General features: G+C 43.8%; 1 long non-coding RNA gene across 7 annotated transcripts in view; it reads left to right on the top strand.

Annotated features, from left to right (window-relative positions):
- LOC307181470 overlaps positions 1–25,606 on the top strand; it is a 1,536,115-nt gene that overhangs the window by 894,140 nt on the left and 616,369 nt on the right. Inside the window, exon 4 of one of the 7 annotated variants that reach the window (XR_013826865.1) lies at positions 7,021–7,113. The exons of the other annotated variants lie outside the window; for them this stretch is intronic. This is a non-coding gene — a long non-coding RNA (uncharacterized lncRNA). Of the gene's footprint in view, positions 1–7,020; positions 7,114–25,606 lie in introns of those variants that run through there. 7 annotated transcript variants of the gene reach the window in all.

Below are 25,606 nucleotides of genomic sequence, written 5' to 3'. Positions count from 1 at the left end.
GCCTCTCATTGGTTCTCGCTATTCCTGTTCATCTTCCACAGAAATTGCAAACTGGGCCAAACAGGAGGTTAAAGGCGCTGACTCTCCAAGTGGGGAGAGTGTTAGTAAAGCGTCTGGAATGTTGCACCCGAGTACCAGGGGAGGAAAACTGAGACATATTTGAACACGTCTCCCGATCACATGGTTGATCATACTCTGGGTTCCACATGCATGTTTTAGCTGAAGGAAGAATACCTAAAACCTGGGTAGTTGAAACCCGTGGAATGGGTACCATGCAATATGACTTCAAAGGGTCTTCATTTGCTCACCGAACCTCTCCAATCCTATCACTGCTGTGTTTATGCCCCTGTACACATGCTTGATTCTCTTTCGGAGACATAGCAATCTATAGGTTTTAAGATACTTACTAGTCAGGTACATTCTTAGGTGTTTAATATGCGGTGTTGAGTCCATTTCGTTGAGCAAGGAGTAGCTCTTGTCTATTCCATATTTGGCTTAAGGAACTTTATCTGTGCTCATTTCAATCTCTGGTTTTATGCAGCACCCCAACTCACGTTTCCCCTTAAGCAAGCATAAGTTGGTTTTCTAAATTTGAGACCCTGTTCTGTTTTGGAATTCAGTTCCTGTGTAGCCAAGTTTACATTCCGTGTATTACTGATATCTTATGATGTTTCTTTTTCTGTGTGACTTATTTCAGTTAGAATCATCATACCTGAATCCACTCATTGTGCTGCTAAGGGCCTGATGACACAGATTTCATTGCTGAGTGATATTGCTTTGTAAGTAAATACCACAACTTCTTTATCCATTTTTCACTTTCTGTGATGTTGAACTTGTACTGTAAACGAGGTTCTTGTAAACAGAGCCGTTCCAAACTTTGGGGTGGCTGTGTCTTTTTGATTTTAATTTCCCTAAGCTATAGGACCATAAGTGGAAGTGCCCTAGGTTCTGTTGCTTTGTTTTTTAGATGTTTCAGGAAACACCATACACTTCTCCCGAGTGGTTGTTGGCAATTTACATCCCGCCCATCAGCATAACAAGGCTCCCAGTTCTCCATGGACTGTCCTGCCTTTCTGGATTTTACACTTTTTTCAGATGGCCCTTTTGACCGGGGGGAAGTGAGACTTCATTGTAGTGCAGATTTCCTTTGCAAGCTTGCTTGGTTGGCCAAAAAGGGCGTATGCGTTTTTTCCTGAATATATTCAGGAAAAAACGCATACGCCCTTTTTGGCCAAGTGCATCATTGTGGACGTTCTGCCTCTTTTCCTATGCTTTCAATGCAATTCCAGTGTACCTCCTGAAATCGGTTTCCTGCAATTCTGCCCCGCTTTCAAGTCCTCTTGGCAGCCTTACTTCAGTCTATTTTTGGACGATAGCTGTCATTTATAACTCTGCAGGTTTGTGAATTACAGTGCCCCTGAGCTCCTTTCTTCAACTCGCTTTCTTTTGAGCTGGCCGCAACACCGCAGGATGGCTTCAGGCCCTAATCTGGTTCCGGTACGGCACGCTGAGCCTTTGGTTATTTCCTCTTCCTGTTGGGAAATGAGAGTTAAATTTGCCCGTCCAGACACCTCCAGCTAGCCTCTCATTGGTTCTCGCTATTCCTGTTCATCTTCCGCAGAAATTGCAAACTGTGCCAAACAGGAGGTTAAAGGCGCTGACTCTCCAAGTGGGGAGAGTGTTAGTAAAGCGTCTGGAATGTTGCACCCGAGTACCAGGGGAGGAAAACTGAGACATATTTGAACACGTCTCCCGATCACATGGTTGATCATACTCTGGGTTCCACATGCATGTTTTAGCTGAAGGAAGAATACCTAAAACCTGGGTAGTTGAAACCCGTGGAATGGGTACCATGCAATATGACTTCAAAGGGTCTTCATTTGCTCACCGAACCTCTCCAATCCTATCACTGCTGCGTTTATGCCCCTGTACACATGCTTGATTCTCTTTCGGAGACATAGCAATCCATAGGTTTTAAGATACTTACTAGTCAGGTACATTCTTAGGCGTTTAATATGCGGTGTTGAGTCCATTTCGTTGAGCAAGGAGTAGCTCTTGTCTATTCCATATTTGGCTTAAGGAACTTTATCTGTGCTCATTTCAATCTCTGGTTTTATGCAGCAACCCAACTCACCTTTCCCCTTAAGCAAGCATAAGTTGGTTTTCTAAATTTGAGAACCTGTTCTGTTTTGGAATTCAGTTCCTGTGTAGCCAAGTTTACATTCCGTGTATTAGTGATATCTTATGATGTTTCTTTTTCTGTGTGACTTATTTCAGTTAGAATCATCGTACCTGAATCTACTCATTATGCTGCTACGGGCCTGATGACATAGATTTCATTGCTGAGTGATACTGCATTGTACGTAAGTACCACAAGTTCTTTATTCATTTTTCACTTTCTGCGATGTTGAACTTGTACTGTAAACGAGGTTCTTGTAAACAGAGCCGTTCCAAATTTTGGGGTGGCTGTGTCTTTTTGATTTTAATTTCCCTAAGCTATAGGACCATAAGTGGAAGTGCCCTAGGCTCTGTTGCTTTGTTTTTTAGATGTTTCAGGAAACACCATACACTTCTCCCCAGTGTCTGTTGGCAATTTATATCCCGCCCATCAGCATAACAAGGCTCCCAGTTCTCCATGGCCTGTCCTGCCTTTCTGGATTTTACACTTTTTTCAGATGGCCCTTTTGACCGGGGGGAAGTGAGACTTCACTGTAGTGCAGATTTCCTTTGCAAGCTTGCTTGGTTGGCCAAAAAGGGCGTATGCGTTTTTTCCTGAATATATTCAGGAAAAAACGCATACGCCCTTTTTGGCCAAGTGCATCATTGTGGACGTTCTGCCTCTTTTCCTATGCTTTCAATGCAATTTCAGTCTACCTCCTGAAATCGGTTTCCTGCAATTCTGCCCCGCTTTCAAGTCCTCTTGGCAGCCTTACTTCAGTCTATTTTTGGACGATAGCTGTCATTTATAACTCTGCAGGTTTGTGAATTACAGTGCCCCTGAGCTCCTTTCTTCAACTCGCTTTCTTGTGACCTGGCCGCAACACCGCAGGATGGCTTCAGGCCCTAATCTTGTTCTGGCACGGCACGCTGAGCCTTTGGTTATTTCCTCCTCCTGGTGGGAAATGAGAGTTAAATATGCCCGTCCAGACACCTCCGGCTAGCCTCTCATTGGTTCTCGCTATTCCTGTTCATCTTCCGCAGAAATTGCAAACTGGGCCAAACAGGAGGTTAAAGGCGCTGACTCTCCAAGTGGGGAGAGTGTTAGTAAAGCGTCTGGAATGTTGCACCCGAGTACCAGGGGAGGAAAACTGAGACATATTTGAACACGTCTCCCGATCACATGGTTGATCATACTCTGGGTTCCACATGCATGTTTTAGCTGAAGGAAGAATACCTAAAACCTGGGTAGTTGAAACCCGTGGAATGGGTACCATGCAATATGACTTCAAAGGGTCTTCATTTGCTCACCGAACCTCTCCAATCCTATCACTGCTGCGTTTATGCCCCTGTACACATGCTTGATTCTCTTTCGGAGACATAGCAATCTATAGGTTTTAAGATACTTACTAGTCAGGTACATTCTTAGGCGTTTAATATGGGGTGTTGAGTCCATTTCGTTGAGCAAGGAGTAGCTCTTGTCTATTCCATATTTGGCTTAAGGAACTTTATCTGTGCTCATTTCAATCTCTGGTTTTATGCAGCACCCCAACTCACGTTTCCCCTTAAGCAAGCATAAGTTGGTTTTCTAAATTTGAGACCCTGTTCTGTTCTGTAATTCAGTTCCTGTGTAGCCAAGTTTACATTCCGTGTATTACTGATATCTTATGATGTTTCTTTTTCTGTGTGACTTATTTCAGTTAGAATCATCATACCTGAATCCACTCATTGTGCTGCTAAGGGCCTGATGACACAGATTTCATTGCTGAGTGATATTGCTTTGTAAGTAAATACCACAACTTCTTTATCCATTTTTCACTTTCTGCGATGTTGAACTTGTACTGTAAACGAGTTTCTTGTAAACAGAGCCGTTCCAAACTTTGGGGTGGCTGTGCCTTTTTGATTTTAATTTCCCTAAGCTATAGGACCATAAGTGGAAGTGCCCTAGGTTCTGTTGCTTTGTTTTTTAGATGTTTCAGGAAACACCATACACTTCTCCCGAGTGGTTGTTGGCAATTTACATCCCGCCCATCAGCATAACAAGGCTCCCAGTTCTCCATGGACTGTCCTGCCTTTCTGGATTTTACACTTTTTTCAGATGGCCCTTTTGACCGGGGGGAAGTGAGACTTCATTGTAGTGCAGATTTCCTTTGCAAGCTTGCTTGGTTGGCCAAAAAGGGCGTATGCGTTTTTTCCTGAATATATTCAGGAAAAAACGCATACGCCCTTTTTGGCCAAGTGCATCATTGTGGACGTTCTGCCTCTTTTCCTATGCTTTCAATGCAATTCCAGTCTACCTCCTGAAATCGGTTTCCTGCAATTCTGCCCCGCTTTCAAGTCCTCTTGGCAGCCTTACTTCAGTCTATTTTTGGACGATAGCTGTCATTTATAACTCTGCAGGTTTGTGAATTACAGTGCCCCTGAGCTCCTTTCTTCAACTCGCTTTCTTTTGAGCTGGCCGCAACACCGCAGGATGGCTTCAGGCCCTAATCTGGTTCCGGTACGGCACGCTGATCCTTTGGTTATTTCCTCTTCCTGTTGGGAAATGAGACTTAAATTTGCCCGTCCAGACACCTCCAGCTAGCCTCTCATTGGTTCTCGCTATTCCTGTTCATCTTCCGCAGAAATTGCAAATTGGGCCAAACAGGAGGTTAAAGGCGCTGACTCTCCAAGTGGGGAGAGTGTTAGTAAAGCGTCTGGAATGTTGCACCCGAGTACCAGGGGAGGAAAACTGAGACATATTTGAACACGTCTCCCGATCACATGGTTGATCATACTCTGGGTTCCACATGCATGTTTTAGCTGAAGGAAGAATACCTAAAACCTGGGTAGTTGAAACCCGTGGAATGGGTACCATGCAATATGATTTCAAAGGATCTTCATTTGCTCACCGAACCTCTCCAATCCTATCACTGCTGCGTTTATGCCCCTGTACACATGCTTGATTCTCTTTCGGAGACATAGCAATCTATAGGTTTTAAGATACTTACTAGTCAGGTACATTCTTAGGTGTTTAATATGCGGTGTTGAGTCCATTTCGTTGAGCAAGGAGTAGCTCTTGTCTATTCCATATTTGGCTTAAGGAACTTTATCTGTGCTCATTTCAATCTCTGGTTTTATGCAGCACCCCAACTCACCTTTCCCCTTAAGCAAGCATAAGTTGGTTTTCTAAATTTGAGACCCTGTTCTGTTCTGTAATTCAGTTCCTGTGTAGCCAAGTTTACATTCCGTGTATTACTGATATCTTATGATGTTTCTTTTTCTGTGTGACTTATTTCAGTTAGAATCATCATACCTGAATCCACTCATTGTGCTGCTAAGGGCCTGATGACACAGATTTCATTGCTGAGTGATATTGCTTTGTAAGTAAGTACCACAACTTCTTTATCCATTTTTCACTTTCTGCGATGTTGAACTTGTACTGTAAACGAGGTTCTTGTAAACAGAGCCGTTCCAAACTTTGGGGTGGCTGTGTCTTTTTTATTTTAATTTCCCTAAGCTATAGAACCATAAGTGGAAGTGCCCTAGGTTCTGTTGCTTTGTTTTTTAGATGTTTCAGGAAACACCATACACTTCTCCCGAGTGGTTGTTGGCAATTTACATCCCGCCCATCAGCATAACAAGGCTCCCAGTTCTCCATGGCCTGTCCTGTCTTTCTGGATTTTACACTTTTTTCAGATGGCCCTTTTGACCTGGGGGAAGTGAGACTTCATTGTAGTGCAGATTTCCTTTGCAAGCTTGCTTGGTTGGCCAAAAAGGGCGTATGCGTTTTTTCCTGAATATATTCAGGAAAAAACGCATACGCCCTTTTTGGCCAAGTGCATCATTGTGGACGTTCTGCCTCTTTTCCTATGCTTTCAATGCAATTCCAGTCTACCTCCTGCAATCGGTTTTCTGCAATTCTGCCCCGCTTTCAAGTCCTCTTGGCAGCCTTACTTCAGTCTATTTTTGGACGATAGCTGTCATTTATAACTCTGCAGGTTTGTGAATTACAGTGCCCCTGAGCTCCTTTCTTCAACTCGCTTTCTTTTGAGCTGGCCGCAACACCGCAGGATGGCTTCAGGCCCTAATCTGGCTCCGGTACGGCACGCTGAACCTTTGGTTATTTCCTCTTCCTGGTGGGAAATGAGAGTTAAATTTGCCCGTCCAGACACCTCCAGCTAGCCTCTCATTGGTTCTCGCTATTCCTGTTCATCTTCCGCAGAAATTGCAAACTGGGCCAAACAGGAGGTTAAAGGCGCTGACTCTCCAAGTGGGGAGAGTGTTAGTAAAGTGTCTGGAATGTTGCACCCGAGTACCCGGGGAGGAAAACTGAGACATATTTGAACACGTCTCCCATTCACATGGTTGATCATACTTGGGTTCCACATGCATGTTTTAGCTGAAGGAAGAATACCTTAAACCTGGAGAGTTGAGACCCGTGTAATGGGTACCATGCAACATGACTTCAAAGGGTCTTCATTTGCTCACCGAACCTCTCCAATCCTATCACTGCTGCGTTTATGCCTCTGTACACATGCTTGATTCTCTTTTGGAGACATAACAATCCATAGGTTTTACGATACTTACTAGTCAGGTACATTCTTAGGCGTTTAATATGCGGTGTTGAGTCCATTTCGTTGAGCAAGGAGTAGCTCTTGTCTATTCCATATTTGACTTAAGGAACTTTATCTGTGCTCATTTCAATCTCTGGTTTTATGCAGCACCCCAACTCACCTTTACCCTTAAGCAAGCATAAGTTGGTTTTCTAAATTTGAGACCCTGTTCTGTTCTGTAATTCAGTTCCTGTGTAGCCAAGTTTACATTCCGTGTATTACTGATATCTTATGATGTTTCTTTTTCTGTGTGACTTATTTCAGTTAGAATCATCATACCTGAATCCACTCATTGTGCTGCTAAGGGCCTGATGACACAGATTTCATTGCTGAGTGATATTGCTTTATAAGTAAATACCACAACTTCTTTATCCATTTTTCACTTTCTGCGATGTTGAACTTGTACTGTAAACGAGGTTCTTGTAAACAGAGCCGTTCCAAACTTTGGGGTGGCTGTGTCTTTTTGATTTTAATTTCCCTAAGCTATAGGACCATAAGTGGAAGTGCCCTAGGTTCTGTTGCTTTGTTTTTTAGATGTTTCAGGAAACACCATACACTTCTCCCGAGTGGTTGTTGGCAATTTACATCCCGCCCATCAGCATAACAAGGCTCCCAGTTCTCCATGGCCTGTCCTGCCTTTCTGGATTTTACACTTTTTTCAGATGGCCCTTTTGACCGGGGGGAAGTGAGACTTCATTGTAGTGCAGATTTCCTTTGCAAGCTTGCTTGGTTGGCCAAAAAGGGCGTATGCGTTTTTTCCTGAATATATTCAGGAAAAAACGCATACGCACTTTTTGGCCAAGTGCATCATTGTGGACGTTCTGCCTCTTTATCTATGCTTTCAATGCAATTCCAGTCTACCTCCTGAAATCGGTTTCCTGCAATTCTGCGCCGCTTTCAAGTCCTCTTGGCAGCCTTACTTCAGTCTGTTTTTGGACGATAGCTGTCATTTATAACTCTGCAGGTTTGTGAATTACAGTGCCCTTGAGCTCCTTTCTTCAACTCGCTTTCTTTTGAGCTGGCCGCAACACCGCAGGATGGCTTCAGGCCCTAATCTGGCTCCGGTACGGCACGCTGAGCCTTTGGTTATTTCCTCTTCCTGGTGGGAAATGAGAGTTAAATTTGCCCGTCCAGACACCTCCAGCTAGCCTCTCATTGGTTCTCGCTATTCCTGTTCATCTTCCGCAGAAATTGCAAACTGGGCCAAACAGGAGGTTAAAGGCGATGACTCTCCAAGTGGGGAGAGTGTTAGTAAAGCGTCTGGAATGTTGCACCCGAGTACCAGGGGAGGAAAACTGAGACATATTTGAACACGTCTCCCATTCACATGGTTGATCATACTTGGGTTCCACATGCATGTTTTAGCTGAAGGAAGAATACCTTAAACCTGGAGAGTTGAGACCCGTGTAATGGGTACCATGCAATATGACTTCAAAGGGTCTTCATTTGCTCACCGAACCTCTCCAATCCTATCACTGCTGCGTTTATGCCCCTGTACACATGCTTGATTCTCTTTTGGAGACATAGCAATCCATAGGTTTTACGATACTTACTAGTCAGGTACATTCTTAGGCGTTTAATATGCGGTGTTGAGTCCATTTCGTTGAGCAAGGAGTAGCTCTTGTCTATTCCATATTTGACTTAAGGAACTTTATCTGTGCTCATTTCAATCTCTGGTTTTATGCAGCACCCCAACTCACCTTTTCCCTTAAGCAAGCATAAGTTGGTTTTCTAAATTTGAGACCCTGTTCTGTTCTGTAATTCAGTTCCTGTGTAGCCAAGTTTACATTCCGTGTATTACTGATATCTTATGATGTTTCTTTTTCTGTGTGACTTATTTCAGTTAGAATCATCATACCTGAATCCACTCATTGTGATGCTAAGGGCCTGATGACATAGATTTCATTGCTGAGTGATATTGCTTTGTAAGTAAATACCACAACTTCTTTATCCATTTTTCACTTTCTGCGATGTTGAACTTGTACTGTAAACGAGGTTCTTGTAAACAGAGCCGTTCCAAACTTTGGGGTGGCTGTGTCTTTTTGATTTTAATTTCCCTAAGCTATAGGACCATAAGTGGAAGTGCCCTAGGCTCTGTTGCTTTGTTTTTTAGATGTTTCAGGAAACACCATACACTTCTTGCGAGTGTCTGTTGGCAATTTATATCCCGCCCATCAGCATAACAAGGCTCCCAGTTCTCCATGGCCTGTCCTGCCTTTCTGGATTTTACACTTTTTTCAGATGGCCCTTTTGACCGGGGGGAAGTGAGACTTCATTGTAGTGCAGATTTCCTTTGCAAGCTTGCTTGGTTGGCCAAAAAGGGCGTATGCGTTTTTTCCTGAATATATTCAGGAAAAAACGCATACGCCCTTTTTGGCCAAGTGCATCATTGTGGACGTTCTGCCTCTTTTCCTATGCTTTCAATGCAATTCCAGTCTACCTCCTGAAATCGGTTTCCTGCAATTCTGCCCCGCTTTCAAGTCCTCTTGGCAGCCTTACTTCAGTCTATTTTTGGACGATAGCTGTCATTTATAACTCTGCAGGTTTGTGAATTACAGTGCCCCTGAGCTCCTTTCTTCAACTCGCTTTCTTGTGATCTGGCCGCAACACCGCAGGATGGCTTCAGGCCCTAATCTGGTTCTGGCACGGCACGCTGAGCCTTTGTTTATTTCCTCCTCCTGGTGGGAAATGAGAGTTAAATTTGCCCGTCCAGACACCTCCAGCTAGCCTCTCATTGGTTCTCGCTATTCCTGTTCATCTTCCACAGAAATTGCAAACTGGGCCAAACAGGAGGTTAAAGGCGCTGACTCTCCAAGTGGGGAGAGTGTTAGTAAAGCGTCTGGAATTTTGCACCCGAATACCAGGGGAGGAAAACTGAGACATATTTGAACACGTCTCCCGATCACATGGTTGATCATACTCTGGGTTCCACATGCATGTTTTAGCTGAAGGAAGAATACCTTAAACCTGGGTAGTTGAAACCCGTGGAATGGGTACCATGCAATATGATTTCAAAGGGTCTTCATTTGCTCACTGAACCTCTCCAATCCTATCACTGCTGCGTTTATGCCCCTGTACACATGCTTGATTCTCTTTCGGAGACATAGCAATCTATAGGTTTTAAGATACTTACTAGTCAGGTACATTCTTAGGCGTTTAATATGCGGTGTTGAGTCCATTTCGTTGAGCAAGGAGTAGCTCTTGTCTATTCCATATTTGGCTTAAGGAACTTTATGTGTGCTCATTTCAATCTCTGGTTTTATGCAGCACCCCAACTCACCTTTACCCTTAAGCAAGCATAAGTTGGTTTTCTAAATTTGAGACCCTGTTCTGTTCTGTAATTCAGTTCCTGTGTAGCCAAGTTTACATTCCGTGTATTACTGATATCTTATGATGTTTCTTTTTCTGTGTGACTTATTTCAGTTAGAATCATCATACCTGAATCCACTCATTGTGCTGCTAAGGGTCTGATGACACAGATTTCATTGCTGAGTGATATTGCTTTATAAGTATATACCACAACTTCTTTATCCATTTTTCACTTTCTGCGATGTTGAACTTGTACTGTAAACGAGGTTCTTGTAAACAGAGCCGTTCCAAACTTTGGGGTGGCTGTGTCTTTTTGATTTTAATTTCCCTAAGCTATAGGACCATAAGTGGAAGTGCCCTAGGTTCTGTTGCTTTGTTTTTTAGATGTTTCAGGAAACACCATACACTTCTCCCGAGTGGTTGTTGGCAATTTACATCCCGCCCATCAGCATAACAAGGCTCCCAGTTCTCCATGGCCTGTCCTGCCTTTCTGGATTTTACACTTTTTTCAGATGGCCCTTTTGACCGGGGGGAAGTGAGACTTCATTGTAGTGCAGATTTCCTTTGCAAGCTTGCTTGGTTGGCCAAAAAGGGCGTATGCGTTTTTTCCTGAATATATTCAGGAAAAAACGCATACGCCCTTTTTGGCCAAGTGCATCATTGTGGACGTTCTGCCTCTTTATCTATGCTTTCAATGCAATTCCAGTCTACCTCCTGAAATCGGTTTCCTGCAATTCTGCGCCGCTTTCAAGTCCTCTTGGCAGCCTTACTTCAGTCTGTTTTTGGACGATAGCTGTCATTTATAACTCTGCAGGTTTGTGAATTACAGTGCCCCTGAGCTCCTTTCTTCAACTCGCTTTCTTTTGAGCTGGCCGCAACACCGCAGGATGGCTTCAGGCCCTAATCTGGCTCCGGTACGGCACGCTGAGCCTTTGGTTATTTCCTCTTCCTGGTGGGAAATGAGAGTTAAATTTGCCCGTCCAGACACCTCCAGCTAGCCTCTCATTGGTTCTCGCTATTCCTGTTCATCTTCCGCAGAAATTGCAAACTGGGCCAAACAGGAGGTTAAAGGCGATGACTCTCCAAGTGGGGAGAGTGTTAGTAAAGCGTCTGGAATGTTGCACCCGAGTACCAGGGGAGGAAAACTGAGACATATTTGAACACGTCTCCCATTCACATGGTTGATCATACTTGGGTTCCACATGCATGTTTTAGCTGAAGGAAGAATACCTTAAACCTGGAGAGTTGAGACCCGTGTAATGGGTACCATGCAATATGACTTCAAAGGGTCTTCATTTGCTCACCGAACCTCTCCAATCCTATCACTGCTGCGTTTATGCCCCTGTACACATGCTTGATTCTCTTTTGGAGACATAGCAATCCATAGGTTTTACGATACTTACTAGTCAGGTACATTCTTAGGCGTTTAATATGCGGTGTTGAGTCCATTTCGTTGAGCAAGGAGTAGCTCTTGTCTATTCCATATTTGACTTAAGGAACTTTATCTGTGCTCATTTCAATCTCTGGTTTTATGCAGCACCCCAACTCACCTTTTCCCTTAAGCAAGCATAAGTTGGTTTTCTAAATTTGAGACCCTGTTCTGTTCTGTAATTCAGTTCCTGTGTAGCCAAGTTTACATTCCGTGTATTACTGATATCTTATGATGTTTCTTTTTCTGTGTGACTTATTTCAGTTAGAATCATCATACCTGAATCCACTCATTGTGATGCTAAGGGCCTGATGACATAGATTTCATTGCTGAGTGATATTGCTTTGTAAGTAAATACCACAACTTCTTTTTCCATTTTTCACTTTCTGCGATGTTGAACTTGTACTGTAAACGAGGTTCTTGTAAACAGAGCCGTTCCAAACTTTGGGGTGGCTGTGTCTTTTTGATTTTAATTTCCCTAAGCTATAGGACCATAAGTGGAAGTGCCCTAGGCTCTGTTGCTTTGTTTTTTAGATGTTTCAGGAAACACCATACACTTCTCGCGAGTGTCTGTTGGCAATTTATATCCCGCCCATCAGCATAACAAGGCTCCCAGTTCTCCATGGCCTGTCCTGCCTTTCTGGATTTTACACTTTTTTCAGATGGCCCTTTTGACCGGGGGGAAGTGAGACTTCATTGTAGTGCAGATTTCCTTTGCAAGCTTGCTTGGTTGGCCAAAAAGGGCGTATGCGTTTTTTCCTGAATATATTCAGGAAAAACCGTATACGCCCTTTTTGGCCAAGTGCATCATTGTGGACGTTCTGCCTCTTTTCCTATGCTTTCAATGCAATTCCAGTCTACCTCTTGAAATCGGTTTCCTGCAATTCTGCCCCGCTTTCAAGTCCTCTTGGCAGCCTTACTTCAGTCTATTTTTGGACGATAGCTGTCATTTATAACTCTGCAGGTTTGTGAATTACAGTGCCCCTGAGCTCCTTTCTTCAACTCGCTTTCTTGTGACCTGGCCGCAACACCGCAGGATGGCTTCAGGCCCTAATCTGGTTCCGGCCCGGCATGCTGAGCCTTTGGTTAATTCCTCTTCCTGGTGGGAAATGAGAGTTAAATTTGCCCGTCCAGACACCTCCAGCTAGCCTCTCATTGGTTCTCGCTATTCCTGTTCATCTTCCGCAGAAATTGCAAACTGGGCCAAACAGGAGGTTAAAGGCGCTGACTCTCCAAGTGGGGAGAGTGTTAGTAAAGCGTCTGGAATGTTGCACCCGAGTACCAGGGGAGGAAAACTGAGACATATTTGAACGCGTCTCCCATTCACATGGTTGATCATACTTGGGTTCCACATGCATGTTTTAGCTGAAGGAAGAATACCTTAAACCTGGAGAGTTGAGACCCGTGGAATGGGTACCATGCAATATGACTTCAAAGGGTCTTCATTTGCTCACCGAACCTCTCCAATCCTATCACTGCTGCGTTTATGCCCCTGTACACATGCTTGATTCTCTTTTGGAGACATAGCAATCCATAGGTTTTAAGATACTTACTAGTCAGGTACATTCTTAGGCGTTTAATATGCGGTGTTGAGTCCATTTCGTTGAGCAAGGAGTAGCTCTTGTCTATTCCATATTTGACTTAAGGAACTTTATCTGTGCTCATTTCAATCTGTGGTTTTATGCAGCACCCCAACTCACCTTTACCCTTAAGCAAGCATAAGTTGGTTTTCTAAATTTGAGACCCTGTTCTGTTCTGTAATTCAGTTCCTGTGTAGCCAAGTTTACATTCCGTGTATTACTGATATCTTATGATGTTTCTTTTTCTGTGTGACTTATTTCAGTTAGAATCATCATACCTGAATCCACTCATTGTGATGCTAAGGGCCTGATGACATAGATTTCATTGCTGAGTGATATTGCTTTGTAAGTAAATACCACAACTTCTTTATCCATTTTTCACTTTCTGCGATGTTGAACTTGTACTGTAAACGAGGTTCTTGTAAACAGAGCCGTTCCAAACTTTGGGGTGGCTGTGTCTTTTTGATTTTAATTTCCCTAAGCTATAGGACCATAAGTGGAAGTGCCCTAGGCTCTGTTGCTTTGTTTTTTAGATGTTTCAGGAAACACCATACACTTCTCCCGAGTGTCTGTTGGCAATTTATATCCCGCCCATCAGCATAACAAGGCTCCCAGTTCTCCATGGCCTGTCCTGCCTTTCTGGATTTTACACTTTTTTCAGATGGCCCTTTTGACCGGGGGGAAGTGAGACTTCATTGTAGTGCAGATTTCCTTTGCAAGCTTGCTTGGTTGGCCAAAAAGGGCGTATGCGTTTTTTCCTGAATATATTCAGGAAAAACCGTATATGCCCTTTTTGGCCAAGTGCATCATTGTGGACGTTCTGCCTCTTTTCCTATGCTTTCAATGCAATTCCAGTCTACCTCTTGAAATCGGTTTCCTGCAATTCTGCCCCGCTTTCAAGTCCTCTTGGCAGCCTTACTTCAGTCTATTTTTGGACGATAGCTGTCATTTATAACTCTGCAGGTTTGTGAATTACAGTGCCCCTGAGCTCCTTTCTTCAACTCGCTTTCTTGTGAGCTGGCCGCAACACCGCAGGATGGCTTCAGGCCCTAATCTGGTTCCGGCCCGGCATGCTGAGCCTTTGGTTAATTCCTCTTCCTGGTGGGAAATGAGAGTTAAATTTGCCCGTCCAGACACCTCCAGCTAGCCTCTCATTGGTTCTCGCTATTCCTGTTCATCTTCCGCAGAAATTGCAAACTGGGCCAAACAGGAGGTTAAAGGCGCTGACTCTCCAAGTGGGGAGAGTGTTAGTAAAGCGTCTGGAATGTTGCACCCGAGTACCAGGGGAGGAAAACTGAGACATATTTGAACACGTCTCCCGTTCACATGGTTGATCATACTTGGGTTCCACATGCATGTTTTAGCTGAAGGAAGAATACCTTAAACCTGGAGAGTTGAGACCCGTGGAATGGGTACCATGCAATATGACTTCAAAGGGTCTTCATTTGCTCACCGAACCTCTCCAATCCTATCACTGCTGCGTTTATGCCCCTGTACACATGCTTGATTCTCTTTTGGAGACATAGCAATCCATAGGTTTTACGATACTTACTAGTCAGGTACATTCTTAGGCGTTTAATATGCGGTGTTGAGTCCATTTCGTTGAGCAAGGAGTAGCTCTTGTCTATTCCATATTTGACTTAAGGAACTTTATCTGTGCTCATTTCAATCTCTGGTTTTATGCAGCACCCCAACTCACCTTTTCCCTTAAGCAAGCATAAGTTGGTTTTCTAAATTTGAGACCCTGTTCTGTTCTGTAATTCAGTTCCTGTGTAGCCAAGTTTACATTCCGTGTATTACTGATATCTTATGATGTTTTTTTTTCTGTGTGACTTATTTCAGTTAGAATCATCATACCTGAATCCACTCATTGTGATGCTAAGGGCCTGATGACATAGATTTCATTGCTGAGTGATATTGCTTTGTAAGTAAATACCACAACTTCTTTATCCATTTTTCACTTTCTGCGATGTTGAACTTGTACTGTAAACGAGGTTCTTGTAAACAGAGCCGTTCCAAACTTTGGGGTGGCTGTGTCTTTTTGATTTTAATTTCCCTAAGCTATAGGACCATAAGTGGAAGTGCCCTAGGCTCTGTTGCTTTGTTTTTTAGATGTTTCAGGAAACACCATACACTTCTCGCGAGTGTCTGTTGGCAATTTATATCCCACCCATCAGCATAACAAGGCTCCCAGTTCTCCATGGCCTGTCCTGCCTTTCTGGATTTTACACTTTTTTCAGATGGCCCTTTTGACCGGGGGGAAGTGAGACTTCATTGTAGTGCAGATTTCCTTTGCAAGCTTGCTTGGTTGGCCAAAAAGGGCGTATGCGTTTTTTCCTGAATATATTCAGGAAAAACCGTATACGCCCTTTTTGGCCAAGTGCATCATTGTGGACGTTCTGCCTCTTTTCCTATGCTTTCAATGCAATTCCAGTCTACCTCTTGAAATCGGTTTCCTGCAATTCTGCCCCGCTTTCAAGTCCTCTTGGCAGCCTTACTTCAGTCTATTTTTGGACGATAGCTGTCATTTATAACTCTGCAGGTTTGTGAATTACAGTGCCCCTGAGCTCCTTTCTTCAACTCGCTTTCTTGTGACCTGGCCGCAACACCGCAGGATGGCTTCAGGCCCTAATCTGGTTCCGGCCCGGCATGCTGAGCCTTTGGTTAATTCCTCTTCCTGGTGGGAAATGAGAGTTAAATTTGCCCGTCCAGACACCTCCAGCTAGCCTCTCATTGGTTCTCGCTATTCCTGTTCATCTTCCGCAGAAATTGCAAACTGGGCCAAACAGGAGGTTAAAGGCGCTGACTCTCCAAGTGGGGAGAGTGTTAGTAAAGCGTCTGGAATGTTGCACCCGAGTACCAGGGGAGGAAAACTGAGACATATTTGAACGCGTCTCCCGTTCACATGGTTGATCATACTTGGGTTCCACATGCATGTTTTAGCTGAAGGAAGAATACCTTAAACCTGGAGAGTTGAGACCCGTGGAATGGGTACCATGCAATATGACTTCAAAGGGTCTTCATTTGCTCACCGAACCTCTCCAATCCTATCACTGCTGCGTTTATGCCCCTGTACACATGCTTGATTCTCTTTTGGAGACATAGCAATCCATAGGTTTTAAGATACTTACTAGTCAGGTACATTCTTAGGCGTTTAATATGCGGTGTTGAGTCCATTTCGTTGAGCAAGGAGTAGCTCTTGTCTATTCCATATTTGACTTAAGGAACTTTATCTGTGCTCATTTCAATCTCTGGTTTTATGCAGCACCCCAACTCACCTTTACCCTTAAGCAAGCATAAGTTGGTTTTCTAAATTTGAGACCCTGTTCTGTTCTGTAATTCAGTTCCTGTGTAGCCAAGTTTACATTCCGTGTATTACTGATATCTTATGATGTTTCTTTTTCTGTGTGACTTATTTCAGTTAGAATCATCATACCTGAATCCACTCATTGTGATGCTAAGGGCCTGATGACATAGATTTCATTGCTGAGTGATATTGCTTTGTAAGTAAATACCACAACTTCTTTATCCATTTTTCACTTTCTGCGATGTTGAACTTGTACTGTAAACGAGGTTCTTGTAAACAGAGCCGTTCCAAACTTTGGGGTGGCTGTGTCTTTTTGATTTTAATTTCCCTAAGCTATAGGACCATAAGTGGAAGTGCCCTAGGCTCTGTTGCTTTGTTTTTTAGATGTTTCAGGAAACACCATACACTTCTCCCGAGTGTCTGTTGGCAATTTATATCCCGCCCATCAGCATAACAAGGCTCCCAGTTCTCCATGGCCTGTCCTGCCTTTCTGGATTTTACACTTTTTTCAGATGGCCCTTTTGACCGGGGGGAAGTGAGACTTCATTGTAGTGCAGATTTCCTTTGCAAGCTTGCTTGGTTGGCCAAAAAGGGCGTATGCGTTTTTTCCTGAATATATTCAGGAAAAACCGTATATGCCCTTTTTGGCCAAGTGCATCATTGTGGACGTTCTGCCTCTTTTCCTATGCTTTCAATGCAATTCCAGTCTACCTCTTGAAATCGGTTTCCTGCAATTCTGCCCCGCTTTCAAGTCCTCTTGGCAGCCTTACTTCAGTCTATTTTTGGACGATAGCTGTCATTTATAACTCTGCAGGTTTGTGAATTACAGTGCCCCTGAGCTCCTTTCTTCAACTCGCTTTCTTGTGAGCTGGCCGCAACACCGCAGGATGGCTTCAGGCCCTAATCTGGTTCCGGCCCGGCATGCTGAGCCTTTGGTTAATTCCTCTTCCTGGTGGGAAATGAGAGTTAAATTTGCCCGTCCAGACACCTCCAGCTAGCCTCTCATTGGTTCTCGCTATTCCTGTTCATCTTCCGCAGAAATTGCAAACTGGGCCAAACAGGAGGTTAAAGGCGCTGACTCTCCAAGTGGGGAGAGTGTTAGTAAAGCGTCTGGAATGTTGCACCCGAGTACCAGGGGAGGAAAACTGAGACATATTTGAACACGTCTCCCGTTCACATGGTTGATCATACTTGGGTTCCACATGCATGTTTTAGCTGAAGGAAGAATACCTTAAACCTGGAGAGTTGAGACCCGTGGAATGGGTACCATGCAATATGACTTCAAAGGGTCTTCATTTGCTCACCGAACCTCTCCAATCCTATCACTGCTGCGTTTATGCCCCTGTACACATGCTTGATTCTCTTTTGGAGACATAGCAATCCATAGGTTTTAAGATACTTACTAGTCAGGTACATTCTTAGGCGTTTAATATGCGGTGTTGAGTCCATTTCGTTGAGCAAGGAGTAGCTCTTGTCTATTCCATATTTGGCTTAAAGAACTTTATCTGTGCTCATTTCAATCTCTGGTTTTATGCAGCACCCCAACTCACCTTTACCCTTAAGCAAGAATAAGTTGGTTTTCTAAATTTGAGACCCTGTTCTGTTCTGTAATTCAGTTCCTGTGTAGCCAAGTTTACATTCCGTGTATTACTGATATCTTATGATATTTCTTTTTCTGTGTGACTTATTTCAGTTAGAATCATCATACCTGAATCCACTCACTGTGCTGCTAAGGGCCTGATGACACAGATTTCATTGCTGAGTGATATTGCTTTGTAAGTAAATACCACAACTTCTTTATCCATTTTTCACTTTCTGCGATGTTGAACTTGTACTGTAAACGAGGTTCTTGTAAACAGAGCCGTTCCAAACTTTGGGGTGGCTGTGTCTTTTTGATTTTAATTTCCCTAAGCTATAGGACCATAAGTGGAAGTGCCCTAGGTTCTGTTGCTTTGTTTTTTAGATGTTTCAGGAAACACCATACACTTCTCCCGAGTGGTTGTTGGCAATTTACATCCCGCCCATCAGCATAACAAGGCTCCCAGTTCTCCATGGCCTGTCCTGCCTTTCTGGATTTTACACTTTTTTCAGATGGCCCTTTTGACCGGGGGGAAGTGAGACTTCATTGTAGTGCAGATTTCCTTTGCAAGCTTGCTTGGTTGGCCAAAAAGGGCGTATGCGTTTTTTCCTGAATATATTCAGGAAAAAACGCATACGCCCTTTTTGGCCAAGTGCATCATTGTGGACGTTCTGCCTCTTTATCTATGCTTTCAATGCAATTCCAGTCTACCTCCTGAAATCGGTTTCCTGCAATTCTGCGCCGCTTTCAAGTCCTCTTGGCAGCCTTACTTCAGTCTGTTTTTGGACGATAGTTGTCATTTATAACTCTGCAGGTTTGTGAATTACAGTGCCCCTGAGCTCCTTTCTTCAACTCGCTTTCTTTTGAGCTGGCCGCAACACCGCAGGATGGCTTCAGGCCCTAATCTGGCTCCGGTACGGCACGCTGAGCCTTTGGTTATTTCCTCTTCCTGGTGGGAAATGAGAGTTAAATTTGCCCGTCCAGACACCTCCAGCTAGGCTCTCATTGGTTCTCGCTATTCCTGTTCATCTTCCGCAGAAATTGCAAACTGGGCCAAACAGGAGGTTAAAGGCGATGACTCTCCAAGTGGGGAGAGTGTTAGTAAAGCTTCTGGAATGTTGCACCCGAGTACCAGGGGAGGAAAACTGAGACATATTTGAACACGTCTCCCATTCACATGGTTGATCATACTTGGGTTCCACATGCATGTTTTAGCTGAAGGAAGAATACCTTAAACCTGGAGAGTTGAGACCCGTGTAATGGGTACCATGCAATATGACTTCAAAGGGTCTTCATTTGCTCACCGAACCTCTCCAATCCTATCACTGCTGCGTTTATGCCCCTGTACACATGCTTGATTCTCTTTTGGAGACATAGCAATCCATAGGTTTTACGATACTTACTAGTCAGGTACATTCTTAGGCGTTTAATATGCGGTGTTGAGTCCATTTCGTTGAGCAAGGAGTAGCTCTTGTCTATTCCATATTTGACTTAAGGAACTTTATCTGTGCTCATTTCAATCTCTGGTTTTATGCAGCACCCCAACTCACCTTTTCCCTTAAGCAAGCATAAGTTGGTTTTCTAAATTTGAGACCCTGTTCTGTTCTGTAATTCAGTTCCTGTGTAGCCAAGTTTACATTCCGTGTATTACTGATATCTTATGATGTTTCTTTTTCTGTGTGACTTATTTCAGTTAGAATCATCATACCTGAATCCACTCATTGTGATGCTAAGGGCCTGATGACATAGATTTCATTGCTGAGTGATATTGCTTTGTAAGTAAATACCACAACTTCTTTATCCATTTTTCACTTTCTGCGATGTTGAACTTGTACTGTAAACGAGGTTCTTGTAAACAGAGCCGTTCCAAACTTTGGGGTGGCTGTGTCTTTTTGATTTTAATTTCCCTAAGCTATAGGACCATAAGTGGAAGTGCCCTAGGCTCTGTTGCTTTGTTTTTTAGATGTTTCAGGAAACACCATACACTTCTCGCGAGTGTCTGTTGGCAATTTATATCCCGCCCATCAGCATAACAAGGCTCCCAGTTCTCCATGGCCTGTCCTGCCTTTCTGGATTTTACACTTTTTTCAGATGGCCCTTTTGACCGGGGGGAAGTGAGACTTCATTGTAGTGCAGATTTCCTTTGCAAGCTTGCTTGGTTGGCCAAAAAGGGCGTATGCGTTTTTTCCTGAATATATTCAGGAAAAACCGTATATGCCCTTTTTGGCCAAGTGCATCATTGTGGACGTTCTGCCTCTTTTCCTATGCTTTCAATGCAATTCCAGTCTACCTCTTGAAATCGGTTTCCTGCAATTCTGCCCCGCTTTCAAGTCCTCTTGGCAGCCTTACTTCAGTCTATTTTTGGACGATAGCTGTCATTTATAACTCTGCAGGTTTGTGAATTACAGTGCCCCTGAGCTCCTTTCTTCAACTCGCTTTCTTGTGAGCTGGCCGCAACACCGCAGGATGGCTTCAGGCCCTAATCTGGTTCCGGCCCGGCATGCTGAGCCTTTGGTTAATTCCTCTTCCTGGTGGGAAATGAGAGTTAAATTTGCCCGTCCAGACACCTCCAGCTAGCCTCTCATTGGTTCTCGCTATTCCTGTTCATCTTCCGCAGAAATTGCAAACTGGGCCAAACAGGAGGTTAAAGGCGCTGACTCTCCAAGTGGGGAGAGTGTTAGTAAAGCGTCTGGAATGTTGCACCCGAGTACCAGGGGAGGAAAACTGAGACATATTTGAACACGTCTCCCGTTCACATGGTTGATCATACTTGGGTTCCACATGCATGTTTTAGCTGAAGGAAGAATACCTTAAACCTGGAGAGTTGAGACCCGTGGAATGGGTACCATGCAATATGACTTCAAAGGGTCTTCATTTGCTCACCGAACCTCTCCAATCCTATCACTGCTGCGTTTATGCCCCTGTACACATGCTTGATTCTCTTTTGGAGACATAGCAATCCATAGGTTTTAAGATACTTACTAGTCAGGTACATTCTTAGGCGTTTAATATGCGGTGTTGAGTCCATTTCGTTGAGCAAGGAGTAGCTCTTGTCTATTCCATATTTGGCTTAAAGAACTTTATCTGTGCTCATTTCAATCTCTGGTTTTATGCAGCACCCCAACTCACCTTTACCCTTAAGCAAGAATAAGTTGGTTTTCTAAATTTGAGACCCTGTTCTGTTCTGTAATTCAGTTCCTGTGTAGCCAAGTTTACATTCCGTGTATTACTGATATCTTATGATATTTCTTTTTCTGTGTGACTTATTTCAGTTAGAATCATCATACCTGAATCCACTCACTGTGCTGCTAAGGGCCTGATGACACAGATTTCATTGCTGAGTGATATTGCTTTGTAAGTAAATACCACAACTTCTTTATCCATTTTTCACTTTCTGCGATGTTGAACTTGTACTGTAAACGAGGTTCTTGTAAACAGAGCCGTTCCAAACTTTGGGGTGGCTGTGTCTTTTTGATTTTAATTTCCCTAAGCTATAGGACCATAAGTGGAAGTGCCCTAGGTTCTGTTGCTTTGTTTTTTAGATGTTTCAGGAAACACCATACACTTCTCCCGAGTGGTTGTTGGCAATTTACATCCCGCCCATCAGCATAACAAGGCTCCCAGTTCTCCATGGCCTGTCCTGCCTTTCTGGATTTTACACTTTTTTCAGATGGCCCTTTTGACCGGGGGGAAGTGAGACTTCATTGTAGTGCAGATTTCCTTTGCAAGCTTGCTTGGTTGGCCAAAAAGGGCGTATGCGTTTTTTCCTGAATATATTCAGGAAAAAACGCATACGCCCTTTTTGGCCAAGTGCATCATTGTGGACGTTCTGCCTCTTTATCTATGCTTTCAATGCAATTCCAGTCTACCTCCTGAAATCGGTTTCCTGCAATTCTGCGCCGCTTTCAAGTCCTCTTGGCAGCCTTACTTCAGTCTGTTTTTGGACGATAGTTGTCATTTATAACTCTGCAGGTTTGTGAATTACAGTGCCCCTGAGCTCCTTTCTTCAACTCGCTTTCTTTTGAGCTGGCCGCAACACCGCAGGATGGCTTCAGGCCCTAATCTGGCTCCGGTACGGCACGCTGAGCCTTTGGTTATTTCCTCTTCCTGGTGGGAAATGAGAGTTAAATTTGCCCGTCCAGACACCTCCAGCTAGGCTCTCATTGGTTCTCGCTATTCCTGTTCATCTTCCGCAGAAATTGCAAACTGGGCCAAACAGGAGGTTAAAGGCGATGACTCTCCAAGTGGGGAGAGTGTTAGTAAAGCTTCTGGAATGTTGCACCCGAGTACCAGGGGAGGAAAACTGAGACATATTTGAACACGTCTCCCATTCACATGGTTGATCATACTTGGGTTCCACATGCATGTTTTAGCTGAAGGAAGAATACCTTAAACCTGGAGAGTTGAGACCCGTGTAATGGGTACCATGCAATATGACTTCAAAGGGTCTTCATTTGCTCACCGAACCTCTCCAATCCTATCACTGCTGCGTTTATGCCCCTGTACACATGCTTGATTCTCTTTTGGAGACATAGCAATCCATAGGTTTTACGATACTTACTAGTCAGGTACATTCTTAGGCGTTTAATATGCGGTGTTGAGTCCATTTCGTTGAGCAAGGAGTAGCTCTTGTCTATTCCATATTTGACTTAAGGAACTTTATCTGTGCTCATTTCAATCTCTGGTTTTATGCAGCACCCCAACTCACCTTTTCCCTTAAGCAAGCATAAGTTGGTTTTCTAAATTTGAGACCCTGTTCTGTTCTGTAATTCAGTTCCTGTGTAGCCAAGTTTACATTCCGTGTATTACTGATATCTTATGATGTTTCTTTTTCTGTGTGACTTATTTCAGTTAGAATCATCATACCTGAATCCACTCATTGTGATGCTAAGGGCCTGATGACATAGATTTCATTGCTGAGTGATATTGCTTTGTAAGTAAATACCACAACTTCTTTTTCCATTTTTCACTTTCTGCGATGTTGAACTTGTACTGTAAACGAGGTTCTTGTAAACAGAGCCGTTCCAAACTTTGGGGTGGCTGTGTCTTTTTGATTTTAATTTCCCTAAGCTATAGGACCATAAGTGGAAGTGCCCTAGGCTCTGTTGCTTTGTTTTTTAGATGTTTCAGGAAACACCATACACTTCTCGCGAGTGTCTGTTGGCAATTTATATCCCGCCCATCAGCATAACAAGGCTCCCAGTTCTCCATGGCCTGTCCTGCCTTTCTGGATTTTACACTTTTTTCAGATGGCCCTTTTGACCGGGGGGAAGTGAGACTTCATTGTAGTGCAGATTTCCTTTGCAAGCTTGCTTGGTTGGCCAAAAAGGGCGTATGCGTTTTTTCCTGAATATATTCAGGAAAAACCGTATACGCCCTTTTTGGCCAAGTGCATCATTGTGGACGTTCTGCCTCTTTTCCTATGCTTTCAATGCAATTCCAGTCTACCTCTTGAAATCGGTTTCCTGCAATTCTGCCCCGCTTTCAAGTCCTCTTGGCAGCCTTACTTCAGTCTATTTTTGGACGATAGCTGTCATTTATAACTCTGCAGGTTTGTGAATTACAGTGCCCCTGAGCTCCTTTCTTCAACTCGCTTTCTTGTGACCTGGCCGCAACACCGCAGGATGGCTTCAGGCCCTAATCTGGTTCCGGCCCGGCATGCTGAGCCTTTGGTTAATTCCTCTTCCTGGTGGGAAATGAGAGTTAAATTTGCCCGTCCAGACACCTCCAGCTAGCCTCTCATTGGTTCTCGCTATTCCTGTTCATCTTCCGCAGAAATTGCAAACTGGGCCAAACAGGAGGTTAAAGGCGCTGACTCTCCAAGTGGGGAGAGTGTTAGTAAAGCGTCTGGAATGTTGCACCCGAGTACCAGGGGAGGAAAACTGAGACATATTTGAACGCGTCTCCCGTTCACATGGTTGATCATACTTGGGTTCCACATGCATGTTTTAGCTGAAGGAAGAATACCTTAAACCTGGAGAGTTGAGACCCGTGGAATGGGTACCATGCAATATGACTTCAAAGGGTCTTCATTTGCTCACCGAACCTCTCCAATCCTATCACTGCTGCGTTTATGCCCCTGTACACATGCTTGATTCTCTTTTGGAGACATAGCAATCCATAGGTTTTAAGATACTTACTAGTCAGGTACATTCTTAGGCGTTTAATATGCGGTGTTGAGTCCATTTCGTTGAGCAAGGAGTAGCTCTTGTCTATTCCATATTTGACTTAAGGAACTTTATCTGTGCTCATTTCAATCTGTGGTTTTATGCAGCACCCCAACTCACCTTTACCCTTAAGCAAGCATAAGTTGGTTTTCTAAATTTGAGACCCTGTTCTGTTCTGTAATTCAGTTCCTGTGTAGCCAAGTTTACATTCCGTGTATTACTGATATCTTATGATGTTTCTTTTTCTGTGTGACTTATTTCAGTTAGAATCATCATACCTGAATCCACTCATTGTGATGCTAAGGGCCTGATGACATAGATTTCATTGCTGAGTGATATTGCTTTGTAAGTAAATACCACAACTTCTTTATCCATTTTTCACTTTCTGCGATGTTGAACTTGTACTGTAAACGAGGTTCTTGTAAACAGAGCCGTTCCAAACTTTGGGGTGGCTGTGTCTTTTTGATTTTAATTTCCCTAAGCTATAGGACCATAAGTGGAAGTGCCCTAGGCTCTGTTGCTTTGTTTTTTAGATGTTTCAGGAAACACCATACACTTCTCCCGAGTGTCTGTTGGCAATTTATATCCCGCCCATCAGCATAACAAGGCTCCCAGTTCTCCATGGCCTGTCCTGCCTTTCTGGATTTTACACTTTTTTCAGATGGCCCTTTTGACCGGGGGGAAGTGAGACTTCATTGTAGTGCAGATTTCCTTTGCAAGCTTGCTTGGTTGGCCAAAAAGGGCGTATGCGTTTTTTCCTGAATATATTCAGGAAAAACCGTATATGCCCTTTTTGGCCAAGTGCATCATTGTGGACGTTCTGCCTCTTTTCCTATGCTTTCAATGCAATTCCAGTCTACCTCTTGAAATCGGTTTCCTGCAATTCTGCCCCGCTTTCAAGTCCTCTTGGCAGCCTTACTTCAGTCTATTTTTGGACGATAGCTGTCATTTATAACTCTGCAGGTTTGTGAATTACAGTGCCCCTGAGCTCCTTTCTTCAACTCGCTTTCTTGTGAGCTGGCCGCAACACCGCAGGATGGCTTCAGGCCCTAATCTGGTTCCGGCCCGGCATGCTGAGCCTTTGGTTAATTCCTCTTCCTGGTGGGAAATGAGAGTTAAATTTGCCCGTCCAGACACCTCCAGCTAGCCTCTCATTGGTTCTCGCTATTCCTGTTCATCTTCCGCAGAAATTGCAAACTGGGCCAAACAGGAGGTTAAAGGCGCTGACTCTCCAAGTGGGGAGAGTGTTAGTAAAGCGTCTGGAATGTTGCACCCGAGTACCAGGGGAGGAAAACTGAGACATATTTGAACACGTCTCCCGTTCACATGGTTGATCATACTTGGGTTCCACATGCATGTTTTAGCTGAAGGAAGAATACCTTAAACCTGGAGAGTTGAGACCCGTGGAATGGGTACCATGCAATATGACTTCAAAGGGTCTTCATTTGCTCACCGAACCTCTCCAATCCTATCACTGCTGCGT

The sequence above is a fragment of the Stenella coeruleoalba genome, assembly GCF_951394435.1.
Source record: "Stenella coeruleoalba genome assembly, contig: scaffold_28, whole genome shotgun sequence".
In the NCBI taxonomy this organism is placed as follows: domain Eukaryota; kingdom Metazoa; phylum Chordata; class Mammalia; order Artiodactyla; family Delphinidae; genus Stenella; species Stenella coeruleoalba.
Note: the sequence above shows the minus strand (reverse complement) of the source record. Positions and strands in the feature narration are given on the sequence as shown.